The sequence below is a fragment of the Ictalurus punctatus genome, chromosome 11 (genome assembly GCF_001660625.3).
Source record: "Ictalurus punctatus breed USDA103 chromosome 11, Coco_2.0, whole genome shotgun sequence".
Taxonomy (NCBI): Eukaryota; Metazoa; Chordata; class Actinopteri; order Siluriformes; family Ictaluridae; genus Ictalurus; species Ictalurus punctatus.
In genome coordinates, this window is record NC_030426.2 from 7,055,743 (window position 1) to 7,080,088 (window position 24,346).

The 24,346-nt window shown below is 37.8% G+C and overlaps 1 protein-coding gene across 2 annotated transcripts in view; it reads right to left on the reverse strand.

Annotated features, from left to right (window-relative positions):
* Positions 1-24,346, reverse strand: part of LOC108271544 (cadherin-22) — a 273,022-nt gene that overhangs the window by 183,330 nt on the left and 65,346 nt on the right. The window contains exon 2 of one of the 2 annotated variants that reach the window (XM_017479184.3): positions 11,310-11,397. The exons of the other annotated variant lie outside the window; for it this stretch is intronic. The gene's annotated coding sequence lies outside the window, so the exon portion shown is untranslated. The remainder of the gene's footprint in view (positions 1-11,309; positions 11,398-24,346) is intronic. 2 annotated transcript variants of the gene reach the window in all.

The window sequence follows — 24,346 nt, forward strand, 5'->3', positions numbered from 1 at the left end:
TACATCAATTATGTGTGATAACCAAATGGTTGAAATTGTTAACTAAAAATCTTTCTATTTACTACATGATTCCTGAATCAAATTGAATATGTTGCAGTTATACAAGGCTAATAGGGTTGGTTTTAACATGGTCCTCAGCCTGAACTTGGAGATAAGGTTCCCACTGTGTTGATTCAATACTCTAATTGGATGAAAACATCAGAAGACATTATACATCAGCTGTTTTATGACATACTATAAGTAGCATAGAAAGAAGCTGTGATTAGTCATTCACAAACTGTGCTGATGAAACCTTTCCAGCATCGTCAACAATTGAAGCATGAACAGAAATTTAATCCGCATTGAATTTGTTTAAACGGATATTCATTGCTAATTATTTGTTATTTTAACAGTAAGTAATGCAGGTATTGACCACTGAAAAAAAATGCAAATAACTGCAAAAAAAATAATGTGATACAGTTAGAAATGAGTCACAAAAACCCACATCCCTAGAACTGTGCTACACATTTTAAAATATTATCATTATTATTATCTCCTGTAACTGTTATGACAAAAGACATTTAGTAATTCCTGGTGTTTTGTGGAGTGTGAAAGTATGATTCATGTAATGTATAGGAAATAAGTTACTTAAATAAAATAAAAGTATAGTAGAAAATATACATAAAATGAGGCAAACTATTTGGCATCCACATAATCTTATTTGCTGTTAACAAGTGGATTATTTTTTACTTTTGTGGAATCAAGTAGAGGTCGACAAGTGGATTTTACCAATAGCTAAGCTGGGTAGTACCTTCCGATAACCGATTAATCAACTGATTTGAAATTAATACTTAATGAAAACACAACACTCAAAGTAAAATATTGCTGAACTTTACTACAATAATAAACAGCTCCTACTGTACCATTTAAATGTACCCTCCCTTTTTAAATTAAATAAATATATAAATATTAGGGATGTACTGAATGTTCGGCAACCGAAATTATTCGGCCGAAAATAGCAAAAAAAAAAAAAAAAAGGACTTTTAGTGTTCGGCCAAACAAGTGAAACGGCCGGATAAATTTGACCGAACAATGACGTGTTTGATGACGCGACCAAATAGCGTAGCAACCAGAGTGAGACGCGCGACTGTCACGACCTCGATGAAGGGGCGCGCGCATGCACGAGCTACGTGCTCTTTGGATGTTTACTGTGCGTTTGTTTTGTTTCCGTCACGTTACGAGACGTTAGATATTAGAGTATGTAAGCATAATACTATAACACTCCGCGAGGTGTACAGGGACGCAAGCGGTATATATCCCCAATATAATCAGCCGTATAGAACCAATTTTTGCACTCTTGTCAATGTACTTTTTAATGCACTTTTATGTTGTAGGCTTCTGAATGTTCCATTCTTTCAGCAGTCAGTTATAGGCCTAACATAGGCTATTCAAGGGGGGCTCAAAGATGACCACATCAAAATATTTTTATTTTACTCATTTATTTATTTAGTTATATCATGCCTTGTTTGTAGCCTATGCTAATAGAATGAAAAAAAAATTATTCAGTGTTAAATAAATATTTTGAAATTGTAGTTTTTGTAATTGAATTTTTTACTTTGAAAAGCAAGACAAAATAATAAAAAGCACATTTTGACTATTTAATTTATGCAATGGTGAAAAAATGGCAAAATAAATGGAAAACAACGTGTTCAGCCTTCGGCTTTCTGCCAAGTTTTTCATTATATTCGGTTTCGGCTTCGGCCAAGGATTTTCATTTCGGTGCATCCCTAATAAATATGATTATATGTATTAACTATTCATAAATATTAAAGTAAATAAAATATATGCATCCAAACTAAACCAAAAGTAACAGTCCAAATAACAAATAAAAATAGAAACATCCAAAATGAATGAAAAAACACTTCAAATAACAACAACCCTTCTTAGTCGCTCCCCCAACGGCTGCTACGGTGTGAAACGGAAACTATCGGTGTGAATTTTTGCCAAAAAAAGATAGTTCCAGCAAACAGTTCCTGGTGATGAATAACTGGCAAAACTGATCAATTGGTCAACCTCTAGAACCAGAACAAAAGCAGCATCAATGAGAAGTTGGGTCTTTCTAGTGCAGAAGGTCAATTTACACAGCTTATCACTGATAGCTTGTTAAGGGAATTTGGGGCTGGGCCTGTTTAGAGGACACGTTTTTGATTAATCAATTAATCCAATTTGGGGGGGGGGCCCAAACTGTCAGTACCGCTTTTTTTAGTTTAGTTAGAGTGTTACAAATATAAACTTCAGACTAAAACTTTACACAACTGTTTGTCTAATTATATAATACAACGAACCCAATACATACAGATACACACCAGAATATATATTATTCATTTAGAACCGTAGTTTAATTCCGTGCTTTTTGTGCATCCATAAAAAATAATGCATATATACTATTATATATAGAATATAATAGTATATATGCATTATTTTTTATGGATGCACAAAAAGCACGGAATTAAACTACGGTTCTAAATTAATAGTAAAATCTCACTTTCACTGCACCTTGTGGTTTCTGTTACTCGCTGCCTTTAGGAATATTATTTTACTTGTGTTTACTTTTGACCATAATGTTCAAATTAGATATCAGATCTTACTCGCGCTCTCACTCTGTATCATCACATCTACACCGAGCATGAGGAGCAACGTGGCCTTGTTACTAATAAATCACTTCCGTTATAATAAACAACAGAAGTTACACTGATACAGCATATAATGTCAATAAAATTAAATTAAACTAAACCTTTTAAGCAATTCGCGACAGCATCACTGTCGTGCTCGTGCACCACAAACTCTGCTTTATAAAGTTTAGAAATCTTCTCCGCGGTGTTTAATATAAAATGCTCCACTGCCTTAGAGGACTTTCTTCCTCACTCAATCGATGATTTCGCCTCCGTCTTATGGTCATTGAGAGAAAAGAAAGTCATTGTTGGTGACTCTGGGTATTAGGCTAAAGCTAGCGGCGTCGCATTACGTGCGTATGACGTCATGCGCTGTCGAGTAGGAAGCAGCTTATACTTCCAGTTAGAAAAAAAATCGCTAGTGTTCTATTTGAGTTTATATTGCCCTTCTAAAATTAATACAGTAGACGGCATAGTACCCACTGCATAGTGTAATTGTTTAGTACTTCATTTGGGACACAACTTTAGTATTTACTCTCCTTAGCATGTTTTTGGAACAGAAGTAAATGAGTAAATCTCCCCCGTGCCGTGTGCAGACCAACTAATTGATAATGAGATTCGTTGACAACGGTTTTCATAATCGATTATTATCGATTTTATCCATTAGTTGTTGCAGCTCTAGTAATAACCAACCTTTTTTAAAAGGCAGATTATCCTCTCTATCATTGATTTTTCAATATGCCTTTGGAGTATAAACTAAATGTAAATAAACTTAGCAGACATTGTTTAATTGAAATAATTACATAAGGGACATTTGTCAGAACTGTGAGTTCTGTGTGGTTTGAATGGAAGACATGGCTACCAGTAAGTGCAGCATTTCTGTTCACCTTGCCTATTTTGAAGAGATATGCTATGATTGCATTCTTGAAAAACTTGATAAAAAGTAGCAATCATTAATAGTGCAGTCTATATATATATATATATATATATATATATATATATATATATATATATATATATATATATATATATATATATATATATATATACACACACACACACACACACACACACACACACATACATACATATATACACACACACATACATATATACACACACACACACACACACGTATTTCAAGGTATGTTTTTACATCTGTATGCAATCATTTTATGCCTTTGACATAAGGCCTTTGATATAAGGCTCAACTATAATGGTTTCATAATAGTAATGCTGAGTTTCAGATAGCTAGGAATGTTTTAGCCTGTACAATTATTCACAAGTAGCCTTCACAGGTTATACATCCATCCATCCATCCATCCATCCATCCATCCATCCATCCTCTACCACTTACTCTTTTCAGGGTCACAGGGAACCTGCAGCCTATCCCAGGGAGCATCGGGCACAAGACAGGGTGCAAGTAGGTTACACATGTACAAAGTTTTGCCCGTTTCCTACTTATCTCACATCGTGAATGCCAACCTAAACGTATACATTTTAAGGTGTCAGTCATTCACACATTTGTATATTTCACAGTCTGCTATCTGAATATCTGAACTATTTTATAAGATGCCTAGCAGAGCTGAAGGCTGAGTAGCACTCTTTAACAGGCATTGTTTTGTCTGGAGAACATTACTTCATTTTGGTGACCAGAAATCCTTTGAGACCTCTTGTAAGCACAATCAATATGCTGCAAACTCATCTTGCAAGAAGGAGAAGCCCAAATTGCAATTCGTAGCTGACTGTTGGAGGGGCCATCAATGTGAAGAGAGAGGAAGCTGATTAGAATCAATTCTGTCAATCAGGGTAAAAACAAAGAAGACTAAACATTATATGGTTTTATTTTTCTTAAGTTGCCATTCATTTAGACACAATAATCCAATATTTGTGAAGCATGTATTTTACACCCCCCCCCCAAAAAAAATTTTCAGAATGCATTCATCATAGGTATGATGCAGCAGGTCACCGAGAAGACAGTTACAGATGGAGAAAGGAAGAATGGAGGAGGAAGATATAGAGGAGAGGACAATTATGAAGCATGCAGCAGCCTCTATGTCACCTCCATTCATTTTTCTTAATTACCAGGAAAAAATTTCCTCTGCTCTGCTTCATTAGCTCCTTTGTTGAGCAGTTACTGATGTCAGGGAGAAGATGGAGGGATTCACCAGCAGAGAGACTGGGGTAAATATAATAAATTTACAGGAACTGTTGGTTTCACTAAAAGATTCAAGCCCTTTGCTGGATAAGGCAATAGGAGGCTCTCGTAGGTCTAACTTGTTTAGAACTTGGCATGCAACAAGAATTTCAAATGAAACTTTCTTACATCTGGCCAGAGTATAGAAGAACAAAAAAGCAAGAGTTTAAAATTATAAATAGTAAAAAAATGGATAGTAAAGGCCGGGATGTGTTTTTTTTATATCTATGGAACAGTGTTGGCTATTTGATGGGAGGGCTAAAATCAATGAAACCATTAGGGATGAGTAGTGCATTATATTATGAGGTCTAATTGATGGCACAATAAGAACAATGTGAACTATTACATACACACACACACACACACACACACACACACACACACACACACACACACACACACTTAAAGATAGATCAACAACATTTGTGATTTAAAGCCGGTAATGGCTTCATGCTGTCTTTCCCCCAAATACTAAACATAGTAAACAGAAAACTTGTAACTCTTCCATTAAATAAAACATTACAGTTATCTCTTCTTATCGGTTCCATTATCTGTCCTTTTGTGTAATTCCTTAGCCTGTCAACTTTTCTCCTCCTAATCCTAACTATAATCCCTTAACTGTCGCGGACACGACTGTCACTGATAGGCTCCAAGAATCTACACTCTGGGCTAGAAAGAAATCAGACCCAGCCTCTCTTCTTCATACCATTCTGTGTATTTTCTTATGACCACTGGTGGTGCTATTGTACTTGGTTATACAAAAGACCAGAATAATCCACCTTAAGGAATTTGTTAACAATGTTAATGTGTATGCCAAACATGAAACGTTATACTGAAATGTTTTCCCCTGTCTTTTGGCAAGGGCTGAAAAATGCAGTCCTACACTTCTAAATTGTAACTTCTCTGCCATTATCTTGTTTGCCTGTATTCTGCCCACTTCAGATCCTCCACATACTTGAGTACATCCTGGCCTCTGGAGGATCACCCTCTTGTCTATTGCAGGCACTCAAAATGACTATCAACCACAATAATGATGGATAGTTAGGAGCTCTCAAGAGCCAGGAACAAATGACAAAGGACGCTTCGACACCTCTGGTCTTCAGCCACAAAGTTAGGAGATTCCTGGTATTTTAATCCTATTTTCTTTTTAATGAATTACATTAAGTTTTATTAGTGGCCATTTGGCACCAAAAGGTGTAGAATCAGTGTATACAGTATATGGGATTTGCCCTATTAAACTGTGGCTAACAACCCGTGAAGCTCCACTGACTTGCACCTCAGGTTTTTGCAGATACATCTGCTTGATTCTATTTTTACTTCAGCTGCACAGACTTCCATGGTTTAAAGGATAATTAATACAATTATTAAAATGCATTTTCATAGTTTCCATAGCTTACATGACCCAAACCTGACCCAACAAACCTAGGCAGTTATTTTCTATAATTAGGAACACATCTACAGTACAAATTAGGACTATAAAAAGAGCATCAAAATAATGGTTGGTAGACTCTGTAACCTTTACCTCTTTTTAGATGGATTTAGAAATGTCATACATAGCTTCATCAGTTCCAGCCCTGACTCGTGAATCCAGATCTGTGCCCAATCCAGTACAAGCATTAGCTCATTCCCCAAGCTACAAAATGGAACAGCTCTTCCTCATCATAGTAATTAGATGTTTTATATACCTAGATTGCCATGCTTATACACTCACCTTGCAAAGTCTTGCCATTGTGTTTACTCTGTAAATCTGTGTTTAGTAATTTTTCTTTATGATGTTTACTCAACATGTCTATCTGAACTGCCTACAGTTATCTGTTTGCTTCTGATTTTGACCTCTGCCTGCCTTAGCTATGATTTTGGTTCATGTGTTGGATTTAAACAAATGGCTTGCAGTCTCCCAACTGGTGCATTCATCTTATCGTCCATCACAAATTTTAATCCCTACAATTTCACTGCTATCCATGGCCAGGAGCCACAGATTGTCCATGCTTTCTGGGTTGGAGTGATGGCATACTCACTCTCCCCTGTCAATCACAGAGACACTAGCCAATTACATGTGTCTTTGAGCTCTTATATGCGGAAGAGGGCAGATATCACATTCTTCCTAGTGTCTTATAATGCCCTGTGACACAGCATGAGCAGTAGTTAGGAAAGATAGGCTTGGCTGGCTTCACGTCTCTGGGAGGCAACATCTTTCAGCATTCACCCTCCCCGGTTGGTATAGCTGTCATAAGATAGGGAAGAGCTTGCTTGGTATATAATTGGCATAATAATCCCTTAAACAACCAGTACCAATCAATCAGTCACGGTTGTAATTACAATGGATTTTAAACATGAGGTGAAAAAAATAAATAAATAAATGTTACAATAATTTTGTTGCATAAGTGTGCACACCCTTTTATAAATGCGGGTGTGGCTGTGTTCAGAATGAACCAATCACACTCAATCTCAGGTTCAAAATGTAATTATCACACAGCTGTCATCAATGAAATTATTCTGATTAATCCTAAATAAAGACCAGCTTTTTATGTAAGAGTTTCTTGGTTTCATCTGACTTCTGAAGCCATGGTCTGCAAAGAGCCTGTACACAGTCTCACTGTCGAAAGGAATCGATCAGGAGAGGGGTACCAATTTTTTTCCAAAACATTAGCTATACCATGGAACACCATGAAGGCCATAATCAACAAGTGGAGAAAATGGGGCACCATAGTGACATTACCAAGAACAGGACATCCTACCAAAATTTACAAAAGGACAAGACAAAAACTTACTAGGGAACTGTCAAGAGATCAACAGCAACATTAAAGGAGCTGCAGGAATATCTGACAAGTACTGATTACACTCTGCATGTGACAATCTTTTATATTCTTCAAATGCCTGGGCTATGGGGTGGCTAGACAGAAGCCCTTGTTCACAGAAAACACCCAAGCCTAACTAAATCACCCCAAACCATGTGACAAAATGTGTTATGGGCTGATGAAACTAAAGGTATGTTTGGCGCAAAAAAAAGCACATCAACAAAAGAACACCATATCCATGGTGAAGCATGGTGGTGGCAGCATCAAGGATTAGGGCTGCTTTCCTTCAGTCAAAACTGCTGGTTTTATCAAGGTGGAGGAAGTCATGAATAGCTACATATACCAGCTGATTTTAATCCAAAACATTCAGGTGTTTGCTAGTAAGATGAATATGAAAAGGAATATCACCTTTCAGTACAACAATGACCCAAATAATACATCCAAATCAGCAAGGGAATAGAGTAACCAAAAGAAAGTCACTGTTTTTGAATGACATAGCCAGAGCCCAAACCAGAATCCAAGTGGGCTGTGCACAAGAGATGCCCTCACAATTTGATGGATCTAGAATGTTTTTGCAAGAAAGAGAGGGAAAATATTGCCATGTCAGGTGCCATGCTGAAAGACTCCTAACCAAAAAGCCTGAGTGGTGCTCAGTGATGAGTGAGTTGTGTACATACTTCTTGCTATTAGTTTAACTTTATTCATAGTAGTTACCAAACTATATACCATAAGATGAAAACTGAATAACAAGCTAAGCCTTCAAGTGCTTAACAATATTATATATTTACCAATTGTACAAAGTAAGCTCTACCTATCCACACAAGCATCCCCTACATTTCCATGAGATAATTTGATGCTTCTTATCTTAAAAATTGGCAATTTAGGACACAAAGCCTCATATGGTGAAAAACAAAATATTCCAAAACATGTGGAGTTAAATCCTGGAAGCCCCACACTTTCCATGGGGAAGAAAGCCACCAAGTCTTTCAAAGGAAACCCCCAAAAGCTTTTAGGGATTCACAACCCATTGAGCTCTACATTATATGTTGTTTTACACCTTGCCATCAGAGCAGAATTGCTGGTCAGCATGTTCTATACAAGCCAGAAACCCCTCTGCCATGGTACTGATGTCCCTGTCTGGTCCATTACACACTGATTTGTGTGTGTACCACATTTTTTGTGTACTGCATCAGAAAGAGACACTCTCGGTTCTGCTCTGTCTTGTTACATTAATCTTTACTGGGTCAAGGTGAAGCACATTACAACAGTGGCCGTTTACCCAATGAGCATGTCTAAAGGTTTGTCAGGGCGCTAATGCAATTTAAGACACCTTCTCACTGAGCACCACATCAGCAAATACATTCTCATTAAGAATTAACACAGACTGCCTCGGCACCTCATGGCTCCTGCAGGGATTTGACAACCAGGCCACCTTAACAAAGGCATTAGCTTTCCAAGCGCAAACAATTAACAAAGCACTAACACTGACGTGCAGAGAGACAAAAAGAGCAGATTAGCAGAATCAGCGCTCACATTTTTCCTCTCTCACAAATGCAAGCCATAGGCCACAGTGAAATAGGTAAATTATGCATTGGATCATGCTGACATAACATGAGCAGACATGACACAAACTTGCTATTATTCTTAGGCTTCTTGTTTATTTTATTGATTTGCTGGTTCATGAATGAGAATAGTTTTAGTGCCCCAGCCATGGCTGAGCTGTTAGCAAATATTAGCGAAGATTAGATGAGTGGGTCTTTTCAGTAGAAGAATGTATAGTGTCCAATGTGTAATGTATAGATGATTGAAATACTATTAAAATTGCTATTGCTATACTATTAAAAGTGCTTTTAAAATTACAGACATGAGGTGGAGGGATCCTTATCTACTTTCTACAACCCAAATTCCAACCCAAAAAGTTGGCACTGTGTAAAATGTAAATAAAGGCAGAATGCTATGCAAGACTGCAAATCTCATAAACCCATATGTTATTAAAAATAGAACATAGAAAACATATGAAATGTTTAAACTGAGTAAATGTACCATTTTAAGAAAAAAATATGGTAATTTTAAATTTGATGGCCACAACACGTCTCAAAAAAGTCGGGACGGGGGCAAGAAAAGGCTGGAAAAGAAAAAAACTGGAGGCTAATTGGCTAATTTACTTCTAAGAGACTCTGCCGCTCTAAGATACTCTTTTTATACCCAATCATGTTACTGACCTGTTGCCAATTAACCTAATTAATTGCAAAATGTTCCAGCTGTTTCTTTTTAATAGCACTTACTTTTCCAGCCTTTTTTGTGCCAGTCCCTATTACAAATTAAAATTACCTTACTTATTTCATAAAATGGTACATTTACTCAGTTTAAACATTTGGTATATTTTCAATGTTCTATTGTGAATAACATATGGGTTTATGAGATTTGCAAATCATTGCATTCTGTTTTTACTTAAATGTTACACAGCATCCCAACTTTTTTGGAATTTGGGTTGTACTTAAGGTTTAATTTAATACATACTGTATTAATGCCCTAAGGGTTTAAGTAATCATGTGATACACTGGTAGGTGGGTGTACAGTATGCATGGGTGTTTACATAGGCACACATATGTTAATGATGTTGCACCACAGGCTAGACAATGAATATCAAAATAAAATAAATCACTACTTGTAAAGATGTAACCCTGCACCAAGGGAAACAGGTAAATGGAAAAGAAAAAAGAGAGAGAGAGAGAGAGAGAGAGAGATTATATTGATACTCATGTGTTATCATAGAAAGAGCAAGCCAGCCCAGTCTATTGATCAAAGTGCAAAAAAGAATAACGAATAGCGTCCACCCCACTGTGAGCCTCATTATTAGACCTGCTGTGGCACAACTGAAGAAACACTGCATTGAAAACAAGTTAGACCAGAATAATGTGGCAGTGCCTTAAACAAGACTCTAAAACTATTGCAATGTAAACTGTGATTGACTCTCAAACAGGTGTTCAAACCAATTAGCCCAGGTACAAACAAACATTTTTCATGTAGTAACACACAGAAACCACTGCTTAAATTATGGGCTTTAGAAACTTTCGCAATAAATGTAGACCTTAGGTGTGCAATTTATCTGACTTTTTTGGGGGAAATGCTGTAATGTATAAATGTTATTTACATTGCATGACACAAGGCAGGGGACACCCTAGACGAGGTTGTACAGACATTTTATAACAATATTACATAGTATCTTATATTGTATGTCATGGTGGTGCAGTTCCAGGGCTTCCACTTATATGTTGAGCTTGGGTTTCCCTCTGTGTGATGTTACACATGTAATCCCTATGTCTGCTTCAGCCTCGTGTTCCCAGAATACGGTCCAAAAGGACAAAGCAGTTACTGAAGATGAATGAATGCATGAGTGAGTGAATGAATGAATGAATGAATCTTCTTTGTCTTCACTGAGGGTTAAATGTGTATGGCTCAACATCCTAAAATCATTCCAAATCCTGTATTACAGTAACTGTACAGTGTATTGAATGATTAGATAGGCAGAAATAAAAGGTATGGATGTAGCACTTTACCCAGAATCCAAAACCAAAGTACACTTAGACTGGAGCCTAGAAAATGCCCAGGAATGAGCCAAGAAGGTGGCCAAGGAGAAAAACTCAAACAACTTGCATATACCTCATTCCCAGTGTCGCTCTGTCCATAGACTGCACCACCAACTGATAGCAGGGGTGGATGACATGGGAAAATCTTACCAGTAGCTACCCTGAAAAAAAGGAATACGTGGACGGTCAGATTTAAGAGAACATATGTAGTTTACAAATTGAAATGTGTTTCTTATTACTAGATTGAATTATGTACAATGAACGTGATCAATTCATCAATTCAATTCATTAACGTAAATGAAATCTCGCAAGGATGTTGCCTCTGATGGGAACAATAACTATAGACTTAAACTAACATGCAGCATGGAGTTTGATTTGATTCAAGGTTTTGAAAATACATGATGAAATCATGTTGGATGTGCAAAAAACAAATTGTGTTGAGGCAACTCACATGGAACCGATGTATGCATTTGAATTAAGTAAATTCAATGAGCTGGTTTTTTTCAGTGTAGAAAGGGCAAGACTGAAGGTTAACACAGATAATAGTAGCATAAGAACATGCAGTCAGCACAAGATCAATCAAAGCCTTGCTAAGAGTGCAAAAACAGGCACCACAAAGTGTCAGGATTACAGAGTTGAAGCTGCTCTGTACTGAGGAATGGGCTAAAATTCCTTCAAGCCGATGTGCAGGACTGATCGGAAAGATTTATTTGCAGATATTCTTGCACAAGGGGCTAACACCAGATACTGAAAGCAAAGATTCACATACTTTTGCCACTTACAGACATGTAATATAGGAAAATTTTCCTCAATAAATAAATGGCCAAGTATAATAGTTTTGTTTCATCGGTTTAATTGTGTTGTTTTTATCCATGTTTAGGACTTGTGTGAAAATCTGATTATATTTTAGGTCATATTTATGCAGAAATATAGAATATTCTAACGGTTTCACAAACCTTCAAGCACCACTGTATATGTATGTATATCTGCTGAAAATGGGTTGGAAAAGCCCATAATCAAACAGCACAAACTACAAACAATCCACTGGAACCACCAGATACAGAATAAAGAGTGAACAATCTGGAGACAGTAATACTAGATAAGGACAAGTGATATAGCAACCAAAAGAAGGAATTAAAGAAAATAGAGACATAACATTGACTTAAAGAGAAATCAAAAAAGCAGGTGGAAGGTTAAAACTAAGGTCCTGGTGATAGGAGTATTTGGGCTGTCACCGCTTTAGTTGGAAGAGTGGCTTAGGTTGTAGGATTGACATCATCAATCCCAGTCCAGAAGAGTGTAACAGTGTCATGGTTACGCTGAATAAAACTATGGATTACGATTACCATCAGCCACTGCATCTTACCTCATCGCAACACTCATGTCACATGACTGTTTGCACATGATTCACCGGATTTTGGGCTAATGAGGACTAGTATTTAATGGTACCTTCAGTCATGTTGGAAAGCTCATATTTAAACTCATTAAACTCAGGATTTTCTTTGTAAATATGTTGAAATTGAATGTTTACTCATCTTAGAAGCTGACTTCAGTTAATGTGTGTTTGGTATATGCAGCAAGTTACTGCCTGCACAAAATACAATAACGTTGTACAATTATGATATATGTAACTAAAGTTTACAGTGGCTTCATAAATCGATTAAAAACATAAAGCAATACATACCTGATGTACATTATTTGTTCTTCATTTTCTAGAAAAAGAAAAAAAACCTTGGTGTATTTTTTTTTTTTTGTAGTTGAGAGAAGGTACACTGCCATCTTGCTCCGACCAAAGTGACTTGATCACACCTGATGCTGCAATTACAACTTCCCAACTCATATGAATTTCCCAGGACTTGAATGCACAGTAAGTCACGTTTGTATAGGACTCTGTCAAGCATATGTTGTGACTATATGTTGTTGTATCCATGACATGCTCTTGTGTATTTCATGCTTGCCTAGTTTGTTTGTGTTTATGTAGTTCAAGTCTTTGTTCACATGTTACAAGTTAAATAAAATACTGTTCTTTCATCTGTCTCCAACTGTCCCATGATAAATAGTAAGAACAGCAAATGAACTATGCAGAACCCTCACCAAGGAAAACACCATTCCAGTAGTGTGCTGTATTAATATATAAACTTTTTTTATTAAGCTCTCTCCCTAACAAGAAATGTTGTACTATTTTTCTAACGAATCTATAAATTATTTTGCCTATTGCCCCATTCCTAATATAGTATAGGAGCAGCCATATGCAGAGGGGGGAAAGCCAGCATATGCTTCATCCTATGCCGATGCAGTCATGCACTCTGTATTGTGGTCCTGCTGAGCACCTCAGCCTACATGATGGAGATTTTCTGTGTCATTCTACAGGCATAGGGGGATTGTTTTGCACAAATGCTCGTTCTTGTTTACATTCTTATATTTGAAGATTTAGCAAAGTTGTTAAAGCATTATAAAGACAAAGAAGTACAAGACATAGTAAAGCAGAAGAGAACGATCCCATAGCCCCTCCTAGTGAAAATATCCTTACAAGCAAAACACTCATTTCTGCATCACTGTCTTTTTAAATAAAGTTTGCTCTGTTCCTGGAAATTTTCATACCGAAGTTATTTCCACATGCTTTGTGCTAATGTCTTCAGAATCACTTTGAATATGTACGTGTGTTTTGAAGAAAAGCTGGTGATTAAATGATGGAAGCATTATCAGTCCTCTAATGTACTGAAGCCCTGAGATTCTCTCAGATTGAAACATAAATTAATGATTTAACAACCAACTATTTGAATGTACTAAATGTGTGACTGAAAAATTTACACTTCCATTTATTTTCCAGATTAAGTACAACCTATTAAAATACAGCACTACACAAACCCTTAACTTTTCCAAAAGCTGTTCCTTTTGTTCTCCTACACTGCTCATCATTGACATGTTCAAAAAGCATCAGTAAATTGCTGTCATTAACCAGTCTGCATCCCCTGCTGGCTTTACACTGAACATGAGTACCCCTTTAACACAAGTGCTTTTATCACTCTTGGATTATTGGATTCTTTTTTTATGCTAATTATGACAATATTGTCTTTTTCATTAACTTCTTTTTCAGAGCTGCTCAGGCCAATCACTGACTGATCCTCACTGTTGAAATGTACAGTTGTTGCTCAACACAGCCTTATACTAGGTCTTGATATGATCAATAAAATTAAGAGGAGCAAGGCACTGCACTACCATGCTATTTTTTTTTAATCAAACTATTTTTCTTCACCTGTATTCCATTAGTTAATTATATGGAAACAGGCGAAAGCCAACTCAGACTGTTTCATTTACATTAAGATTTATGGCATTTGGCAGATGCCCTTATCCAGAGTGACTTACACAGGGTTCCCACTCCAAGTCAAATGTAAAATTCCATGACTTTTCCCTGACTTTCCATTACCTACTGTACGAAGGATGGTACAATGTATTGCCTGGGTGCTGAGCAGAAAAAAATAACTATTTTAACCTATTAAATCTGCAAGCTCGATTTCCTGGTAAACAGACATTTTCAGTGCAAAACTTAGTTCGCTTTCAAAGGGAACTCCACGTTACGTTTAGCATAACACTATGGGAGCACCCCTCACGTGCGACCGGCATCTGAAGCTTGTGTAAAATCATGCCTATTTATAGGTCTGCCAGGATCACATGACGTGGCAATTAAGCGCGTTGCGTGATATAAATATGGCACCTGTGAACCGCGCCGTCAGCCTTATTATCTTCAGCGAGACTGCATGTTGGTTGTTTGTGGTTTAAAAAAAAAAAAAAAAAAACGCTTCATTTCCTCTCCATCTTTTCTTAAAATCTCTGGACTTTTCTATCCCTTTAAAAAAAAAAAGAGAAGGAAAAAAGGAATGAGCGTGAGAGAAAAATATGAGTGAGAGAATTCAGAAAGTGTGTTACGCCTTGCTCCCATTTCATCATGGGGAGTAGTGCACACTTTGTGTGAAGTGTCTAGCAATGGAGCATGCAAGGGCGCATTGTAATGCCTTACATTATGCCTTTCTTCCAGAAGTGCATGCCAAAATATCAGGCTTCTGGTCGGAAAACCATGCATAAACCATATTTAAAACCTCACGATGTTGGATTATTTGGCCATTGAGGGGAATGAATGGCATGGCTATTTAGCTATGCTGAAGGTAGAGGAGGCGCTCGTGAGATACCTCTCTCCATCGACAGCAGGTAATTTACGGGGACAAGTTTTGCCATCCAAGTCACCATGTACGGCCACCGTGGCATTGGTGGGCAAGGCCTATGCTGTAGTAGTCTTGCTTGTGGGTCACTGCAGACAATGACTGTGTTGCAGGCCTACCAAGCAGACCTGCTGAGTGAGCTTGACATATGGCGGCATTCAGCCAGTTCCTAGCCTGTTGCGTCGAGTTCACCCGGGCATCCACGATTGGAGCCCAGGCCAACGCTAGCGCGAGGGAGACACAGAAGGTGAGTATGTCAGCCCGCCAACCCGTGCAGACAGCCAGGGGAACCGGGCGCTCACAGTCACGGCCTGCTACTAGGCCTGATCTAAGAATGGTCATAAAGGCCAAGCAGACAAAGGAGAGCGGTCCTGAGGGGCCGTGGAGGGACGAATCAGGGAACATTTGGTTGTTAGGGCAGTTAGCCCCCAGTGTTACTGTAGGGCCTCCCCTAGCTAAGGCGGTCCCAAGTTTTCAGGGTTCTCTGGTCAGCAAGCTGTCACAGGGCAACGAAAATCTGATGCTTTCCCTCAAATAGAATGTGGAATAGTTAAAGTGACTAAAAGACCATCTGGCAGCGTGGCACCTACTGCCAAATGTGTCTCCATGGGTTCTGTCCACCGTAGAAAAGGGTTACCGGGCCCAGTTTAGAGCTCGACCCCCCCGGTTCAGAGTTGTGCTCACCACAGTAGACAGCACAGACCAGAGCCTGACGTTAGCACAGGAGGTAAGATGCCTCTTGGACAAAGGGGCCATAGAACATGTACCCCATTCCCTGAGGGAGGGAGGTTTTTACAGCCGTTATTTCCTGTTCCGCAAAAAAATAGGAGTATGCAGCTAATTTTAGATCTGCGTCATCTGAACTGCACTCGTTGGACATACAGGTTCAAGATGCTGATGCCCAAATTTATCGTTCCACAGATTCAATTTGAGGACTGGTTTGTGACGATAGATATAAAAAGACGCATATTTCCACATAGAAATATCGCTAGCTTTAGATCCTCGCACCTTCACAAAGTGCATGGATGTCGTTCTGGCTCCATTGTGACTCCATGACATCCGTGTTTTAAACTACCTGGACGACTGGTTAATTCTAGCACGATCCAGGGAACTGGCGGTTCAACACCGAGATGTTGTTCTCGCCCACATGAAGAGCTTGGGGCTCAGGTTGAACTTCAGAAAAGTATGCTTTCTCCAGTGCAGTGGACAACTTCTCTAGGGGTTATAAGGATTTGACTACGATGAGGGTGTTTCTATCCCCAACATGCGTAGGGTCAATCCTATTAACATTGAGCAAGATAAAGCCTGATCTTGGCATCCCCTCCAGTCTCTATGGGAGACTATTACAGCTTATGGCAGCAACAGCCAATTTCATACCATTGGGCCTACTGCACAGGAGACCGTTTCAGTGGTGACTGAGAAGTTGGGGGTTTCATCCAAGGATGAAACCTCTGAGAGTAATCAGTGTCACGTGGCTATCCCTATGTGCTCTGAGAATTTGAGTGTCTCAGGTTTCTAGAATTGGGTCACACTCTAGGGGTGTCACCTTAGCGCAAGACGGTAATGACAGACACCTCCCTCACGGGCTGAAGCGGGGTCTTAAACAGCTGTCCAGCTCGTGGTCTCTGGAGCAGCCCTCAACTGGAGCGGCATATAAACTATATATACTACATATAAAAAAAATTCATGGTGTCAATACTTTAAAAAAATAAATAAATAAATAAAATATTAAAACATACCATTTTCTCATAAGCTAATTAACCACAACGACAAAAACATTTTTCAAAAACTTTTTAACCCATCTTAATAAGGATGTCAATAATTCTGAGGTGATGGTAGGTCCCGCAACACCATTATGTTTACTCTAGTATTGTGAGCATTTTCGGGCACAGGTTATTGAAAATCCCCAACTCTCCTGTAATGACCACACACACGATTTTATTCTACATGCTTGTTTCACAGGTCTTAATGCTCTGTTATTGGTATTAAACACCACACAGAGAGTGTGAAACATGCAGTGACAATGTGCTGTGTGAAAACTGCTGTGGCTGCTATTGGGAGCTGCAGGAGATGTGTGGACGATTCATGACTCAAATGTTATATTTGATTATTTAATGTTTCCATCAAATGTTATTCTATAATTTTAGCGTTTATTTTGTTCAAAACATGGCATTTTATAACCTGAAGTTGTTTCATTAGTCAATTAGACAGACATGCAACTCAGCAGACATGAAATCCATTAAATCCAGACATGAAATCCAATAAAATTCTTAGGTTTTGTTATAAACTCCTAAATATTCAAGTAAAACTATAAATCAATTGTGAATATGACAAAAGTAAACAGGAAGCCATTTTGGGATTCTGCCATTGTTGAAGTTAAATAAAAATAAATGTTTTGTTACATATCTAGGGACTGTGAGGGAAATTACTCTTTTTTACTTTGTAATAGTTTTGTTCTTGTTCTGTTTCATTCTCATCAGAGGATAAAGCCCAAGAAGTCCATGTGATGTCACTTAGATTAGTACAGAATGTTTATATGGTTACACAGACACAAACATGTTCTTCTGTTCAAGGATGGTCTGTACATCTTCCAAGATCCTAAAACAAAGTCTGTTTTAACTGCCTCAAACTGCTTCTTATCGGTACACAGAATTATGTCATGCTCTGTGCTTCATATATATAGTAGTGGTTCAGCACAAGCGCTTCAGAGCACTCCCATTATTCTATACTGCTTTATTCTATCCTGTATTAACCATCTTTCTGTAATAAACCTTTTTTTAACTTGCAGAGGACGAGTCTATGAGTGTTGTCTAATTTCCACGACAGGACAGCATTACCATTGGTAAACAAATTAAAAGTTTATTTGAAGTAGTAAAGGTTAGATTTGGGCCTAGATGTGTCATCATAATGCACATTCAGCCAAAGCCCTCTTCCATTAACATGTCGAATATGAGTAAAGCTCATTTACCAACAGACATCACTGTCAAAGACCATGAAAATTTTGTGCAATTGCAATTTCGCCAATTCAAGAAGTCAAAATCAAGCATTTTTTGCCTGCAACAATCACTCAAATAAAATTTGGGGAAATCCTGTACAGACAAGATATAATAAATATAACTGAAAATAACTGAACCACTGGATATATTAGGAAGCATTTTGTCATATTCCAGAAATGTGATTAGAGTCAGAGAAATGTGAAAAAATGACAAACTTGTGTGTTTTTGTTGTTTGTTTGTATTTTAATTGCTAACTCAACTATTCCTACATTTGGTACAATGGAACACCATTCCACAAACATGCACTTCCACTTACCTTACAGTATGCTGTCATACCGCAAGCACTGCAATTCAATACACAACACCCTATTTACCACAGTGAAACAATTGCCATACAGGTATCATGGTTTAAGCACTGTCAAGTGTATGTGTTCACACCAAGCTATAAAGGATTGCAGTTTACTGTAAATACAGGGATGAAGCTGAGTGGTATGTTTAGTGAACTGGAAAACTATCAAGCAAAAGAGCCAGAGGGAGAGGAAGAAGAAGGAAGAAGAAAAGAGGATGTTGTCAGGGAAGTGGAAGAAGTGATACAAGGTAACACATTACCAGCGAGATATGTGCAGCAATTATTGATAAGCAAGTCGAACCTGAACTGCTTCTACATAACTTCTAAATAATCATGATTTATCTAAATGACACTCACTTCATGTCTGTCTTTCACTTATTCTGGTCTATTTCAATATGTCACTGTATTCATGTAGGTGGGAAATGAATATATTTGAATACATTGTAAAAGCCAAATATATTCTATTTTTAAATAATTGAAAGGCGGATACCTGATGGTGCCACAGACACACTTATTCTCTGTCTCTAATGCTGTCTCCTATACTTTGTGTGTAGGTATATGTGTGTGCAGATAGATAGGTAGGTGGATAGGTAGATTTTTTTTATTATTTACCCAAATCTCATCTATGCAGATTAGTTGACAATTAGATTTTAGTTTCTTCTTTCATTTTTTTGATCAAGATTTCACTTTGTACAGTAGTTAATCAATTTATCTGCATATTTGATGTGTTTTAATTGCATTTCACTAGTCTAGTTGATGGCCAGTGACACTTGCTGCATTTGACTTATTTATGTAATTAAATTTGTGCCAAAAGGTATTGAACATAACTTTTCAAGAAACAAACAAAAATATACAGTGAGAAAGGAAACATTCTGAAATGTAACATGGTCATCAAATGAACCACATTCTTTGTTATCAGTTTTCTAAGCTTTGTTTTTGCCCCCGTACTTACTAATTCCCCAATCTATTAAAACTGCTGCACTGGACGCAACCAGGCCTGATTACTGCAAACCCTGTTGAATCAAATAAACACTTAAATAGAACTTTTTCAACATGAAGTTGGCTAAAAGGTCTTACTCAGTAACACACTATGCCAAAATTTTAAAAAAATTCCAAAAATGACGAGGAAGAAGGTAATTGAAATACATCAGTCTGGGAAGGGTTACAAAGCTATTTCAAAGGCTCTGGGACTCCAAAGAACCAACGTGACAGCCATTATCTCCAAATGGAAAAACTCCCAAATTTTCCCAGAACTGGTTGACCTTCCAAAATTCCTCCAAGAACACAGCAACTACTCATCCAGGAAGACACAAAAGACCCAAAGACAACATCAAAAGATGTACAGGCCTCTCCTACATCAACAAAGGTCAAGGTTCATGACTCACTATCAGAAACACACTAGGCAAAAATGGCATCCATGGAAGAGTGGTGAGGCGAAAACCACTGTTAACCCAGATCATCATTAAGGCTCATCTGAATTTTGCAAAAACATATCTTACATTTACATTTATTCATTTAGCAGATGCTTTTATTCAAAGTGACTTACAAGTGATAAAATACAAGCAAAGTGATATCAAGCAGAGAACAATACAAGTAGTGCTACCATACAAGATCCATTAATTGAGTTCCAAAAGAAGCAAAGTGCGCAGAGTAGAGGTGTAAGTGCCAGAGTAAGTTTTATTTATTTATTTATTTATTATGGGTTGGTTAGGTGTTCACAGAAGAGGTGGGTCTTTAGCTGTTTCTTGAAGATGGTGACAGATTCTGCGGTCTGGATTGAGGTTCCACCACTGAAGAACAGTTACAGTAGTTTGAAGGTTCTTGAAAGGGATCTTAGGCCACGCTGAATAGGCACTTCTAAGTGGTGGTCGTTGATTGATCGCAGATTGCATGAGGGAACGTAAGCCTTCAGGAGAGAGTTGAGGTAGGAGGGTGCTGTTCCAGACAAGGTCTTGTAGGTGAGCATCAAGGCCTTGAATTTGATGCGGGCGTCTACAGGAAGCCAGTGGAGGGAGATGAAGAGGGGTGTGACATGGGTTCTCTTGGGCTGGTTGAAGACGAGGCGTGCTTCTGCATTCTGAATCATTTGAAGGGGCTTGATGGAGCTGGCTGGGAGCCCCGAGAGTAGTGTGTTGCAGTAGTCCAGTTTTGAGATGATAAAAGCCTGGACTAGTAGTTGTGTAGCCTGTTCAGTGAGGTAGGGACTGGTTTTATTGATGTTGTACAGGATGAACCTACAGGACCGTGCAGTTGTTGAGATGTGGTCTGTAAGGGTCAAGCTGTCATCAAGAATCACCCTAAGGTTCCTGGCCGTCCTGGTTGGCTTGAGTGTGGTTGAGCTGAGCTGTACAGTGAGGTTGTGGTTGATTGAGGGACAGGCTGGCAGTACCTATGCATCACTCATCACAGTTCAGTTAGCTGGTTCAATCATGGAGGCATTCAAGGGTATTCTCTCTCTGTGTGGTGTAACCTTGTGTAAGTCACAGGCTTCCCCAAGCTATTGATACATGTCATATATATATATATATATATATATATATATATATATATATATATATATATATATATATATGTGTGTATAGAACAGGCATATGCAATGAAATGATGTAGAGCAAAGATGCCTTCAAAACAATTAAATTACCATAAAGAGTAGAAAGCAGTAGTAAATGAAACAAAGTCAATATTTGGTGTGACCAGAGAATAAATAAATAAATAAATAAATTATATATATTTATATATATATAAATATATATATATATATATATATATATATATATATATATATATATATATATATATATATATATATATATACACACACACACACACACACACACAGCAACAAAAGAAACATCCTCTCAGATTCAACTGCTTTTATTTCCAGCAAATTTCTTAACATGTGTAAATATTTGTATTAACAAATATATTCAACCACTGAGAAATAAACTGAGCAAGTTTCAGAGACATTTGATGAACAGAAATGGAAGCGGGGGGTTAAAAATAACAGTCAGTATCTGGTGTGGCCACCAGCTGCTTTAAGTACTACAGTGCATCTCATCCTCATGGACTGCACCATTTTGTCAGTTCTTGCTGTGAGACTTTACTCCACTCTTCCATGTTTACATGTAATTTTCCACTATAAGGACGATCAGCTGTCCTTTCTGTCTCCCTGTAGCACTGTCTTAGGCGTCTTACATTAAAGACATTGCAGTTTATTGTTCTGGACACATCTGCAGTCCTCATGCCTCCCTGCAGCAGGCCTATGGCATGTTTGCGCAGGTGAGCAGGAACCCTAGACATCTTTCTGCTGGTGTTTTTCCAGAGTCAGTACAAAGGTCTCTTTAGTGTCTTAAGTTATTGTAACTGTGACCATAATTGCCTACTGCCTGTAAACTGTTACAGTCTTAAGGACTGTACCCAAGTTCTAAATTCAAAACTAGACAGAGGAAGCAACATTATACAGCACATTTCTACTCATAAATTTATAAATTGACAAAAAAAAAAAAATCCAGTTGTTTCTATCAAATATTAAGCAGACTGAATTCACACAACCAGGTAGAAGCTAGACCATGTAGGTCACTATGGGTTTTGAACTGTCAGCTACTACTAGATGCTAGATCCATGAGCTAGGCCTGGGAGAAATGTTCTTAGCACGAGCATGTACTCCTGTGCTCTCTAAGCAGTCGCATCTAATGCAGTACACAGAAGTGAATTTGGCTCGGTTTTGCGCTGGTGTATTTGTGGCCCAAACTGTAAAAGATGCAATATGAATGCTTATGAATGCTTAAGCTTAGGCTTGACGTTGGAAGGACAAAATTATAGATGTTATAGATATGTTATAGATAGTAAAAGCTTTCCTCTCAAGGTCTTGGTAGTGTGTATCTGAACATGACTTATTTTCTCCCAAAACAAGAACGTAAGCATGAACAACAATATAAAATGAATAATAGAAATATTTATTTAGGAATACAGGGTTGAAGCTGCTTTTATCTTTACTTCTTACTGACAAAGGCTTGATTTCATGTTGTTTGTTTTTTCTAGAAGCAGAAAACCATCACAGTGCTCAGATTTTATGATAACATTATTGTCTCAGTTAAACACTTTGCTGATTAATATCATAATTTGTATTCAAATACGGTCACAAATGGCATTACAAAACAGTCAGTTACATATTGTCGTGAATCACATTTTGTCACAGTTGCAATAGTCATATTATTTTGTGCCACACTTGCTATATTTACCATTACTTCTGTGTTCCCACCTCATTTTCTTTTCCATTAATGCATGCAGCACAATATGAATGATAAAACCACACAAAACAAAAAATATCACGTTATTATGCACAACAACAAAGCAGGACCATCTCTAAGTGATACAGCACTGAAATGATAAAAGGTGTAAGTGTTGTCTTAGATCTAGTATAGTGGTATGTTTTGTTTGGGAAACAACATAAGCCTTGAGGCATTTCCCATGTATCTTCACTCTGCTGCTATAATCAGTTTGGCTCAGTCTTCTCCACGCCCAAAACAATAATAATTCAAAACAGTGAGATGTTGAGGCAGACATCCTACATATACTGTGTGCATTTAAAATGGTTTTCTCTCAGGAACAAAACAAGAAGTTTAATTTACTGTCAAGTACAGGTTTAGGCTTTAAATTTGAAATAAGGGCTGGGAAATTTGCTTGGTAAAAAGATGCTAACATAACATGGAAGATACTTTCAGCCCTAATTTGATTAGGGTTCACTGTATTAGGCCTGGAACTGAATTCCGTAATGCGTTAGTACGCCAGGAATAGGGTTGGCAATGATCACTTTAGATATTTCAATACTTGTCCAGTCTACAGCTGGGCATTTACAAAAAGGAAACATTCTGCGTCTCTGAATTTGGTCAGTTGCTAATTCCAGCCCATCAGCTAGCTCTTCCACATGACACAACAGCTACAAAAAGCTAGCATGTGCTTCCTCTGAGATGTTAAGTCAACCACCATGTGTTTTAAAACTGCTACATCACAGGGCAGCTGAACACACTTGGAGGAAGTGTGCTAACTGTCCTCTTTCAGAAAAACAATCTTACAGATGCCCATGATTGGCTAGGTTCACTCTGATTTACAGGGGAGTGCACTGCCATTCTTCCCTTGATGGGGAGGAGAGTAATGCTCTCGTAGTTTCCTGGCCATGGATGGCTGTGCCATTATCAAGATTGCTCATGAGGAATGGGCTAAGATTCCTCAGGAAGCTGGTGTCTGGCTATGCATCTCATTTGCAGCAGGTCATAACAGCAAAAGGGTGCTCTACGAAATACTAAAGGTGCTTGCCAGGAGGCTGGAGAAGTCATTATAAGTTCCATTTTCAGTTGAATTTGGGGAAATCTCTTGAAGCATTCATTGTGTTAAACTGTTTCAATTGCTTTTGTTTTATTTGTTCATTGCAAACAGTTGAAAGTCTGTACATTTTGACAAAAACCTGATTTGCAATAGGTGTTGAATAATTTTGATTGCAACTGTATTCAATAGTCATAACTTGCTTTTGGACATCATACTAATGGAG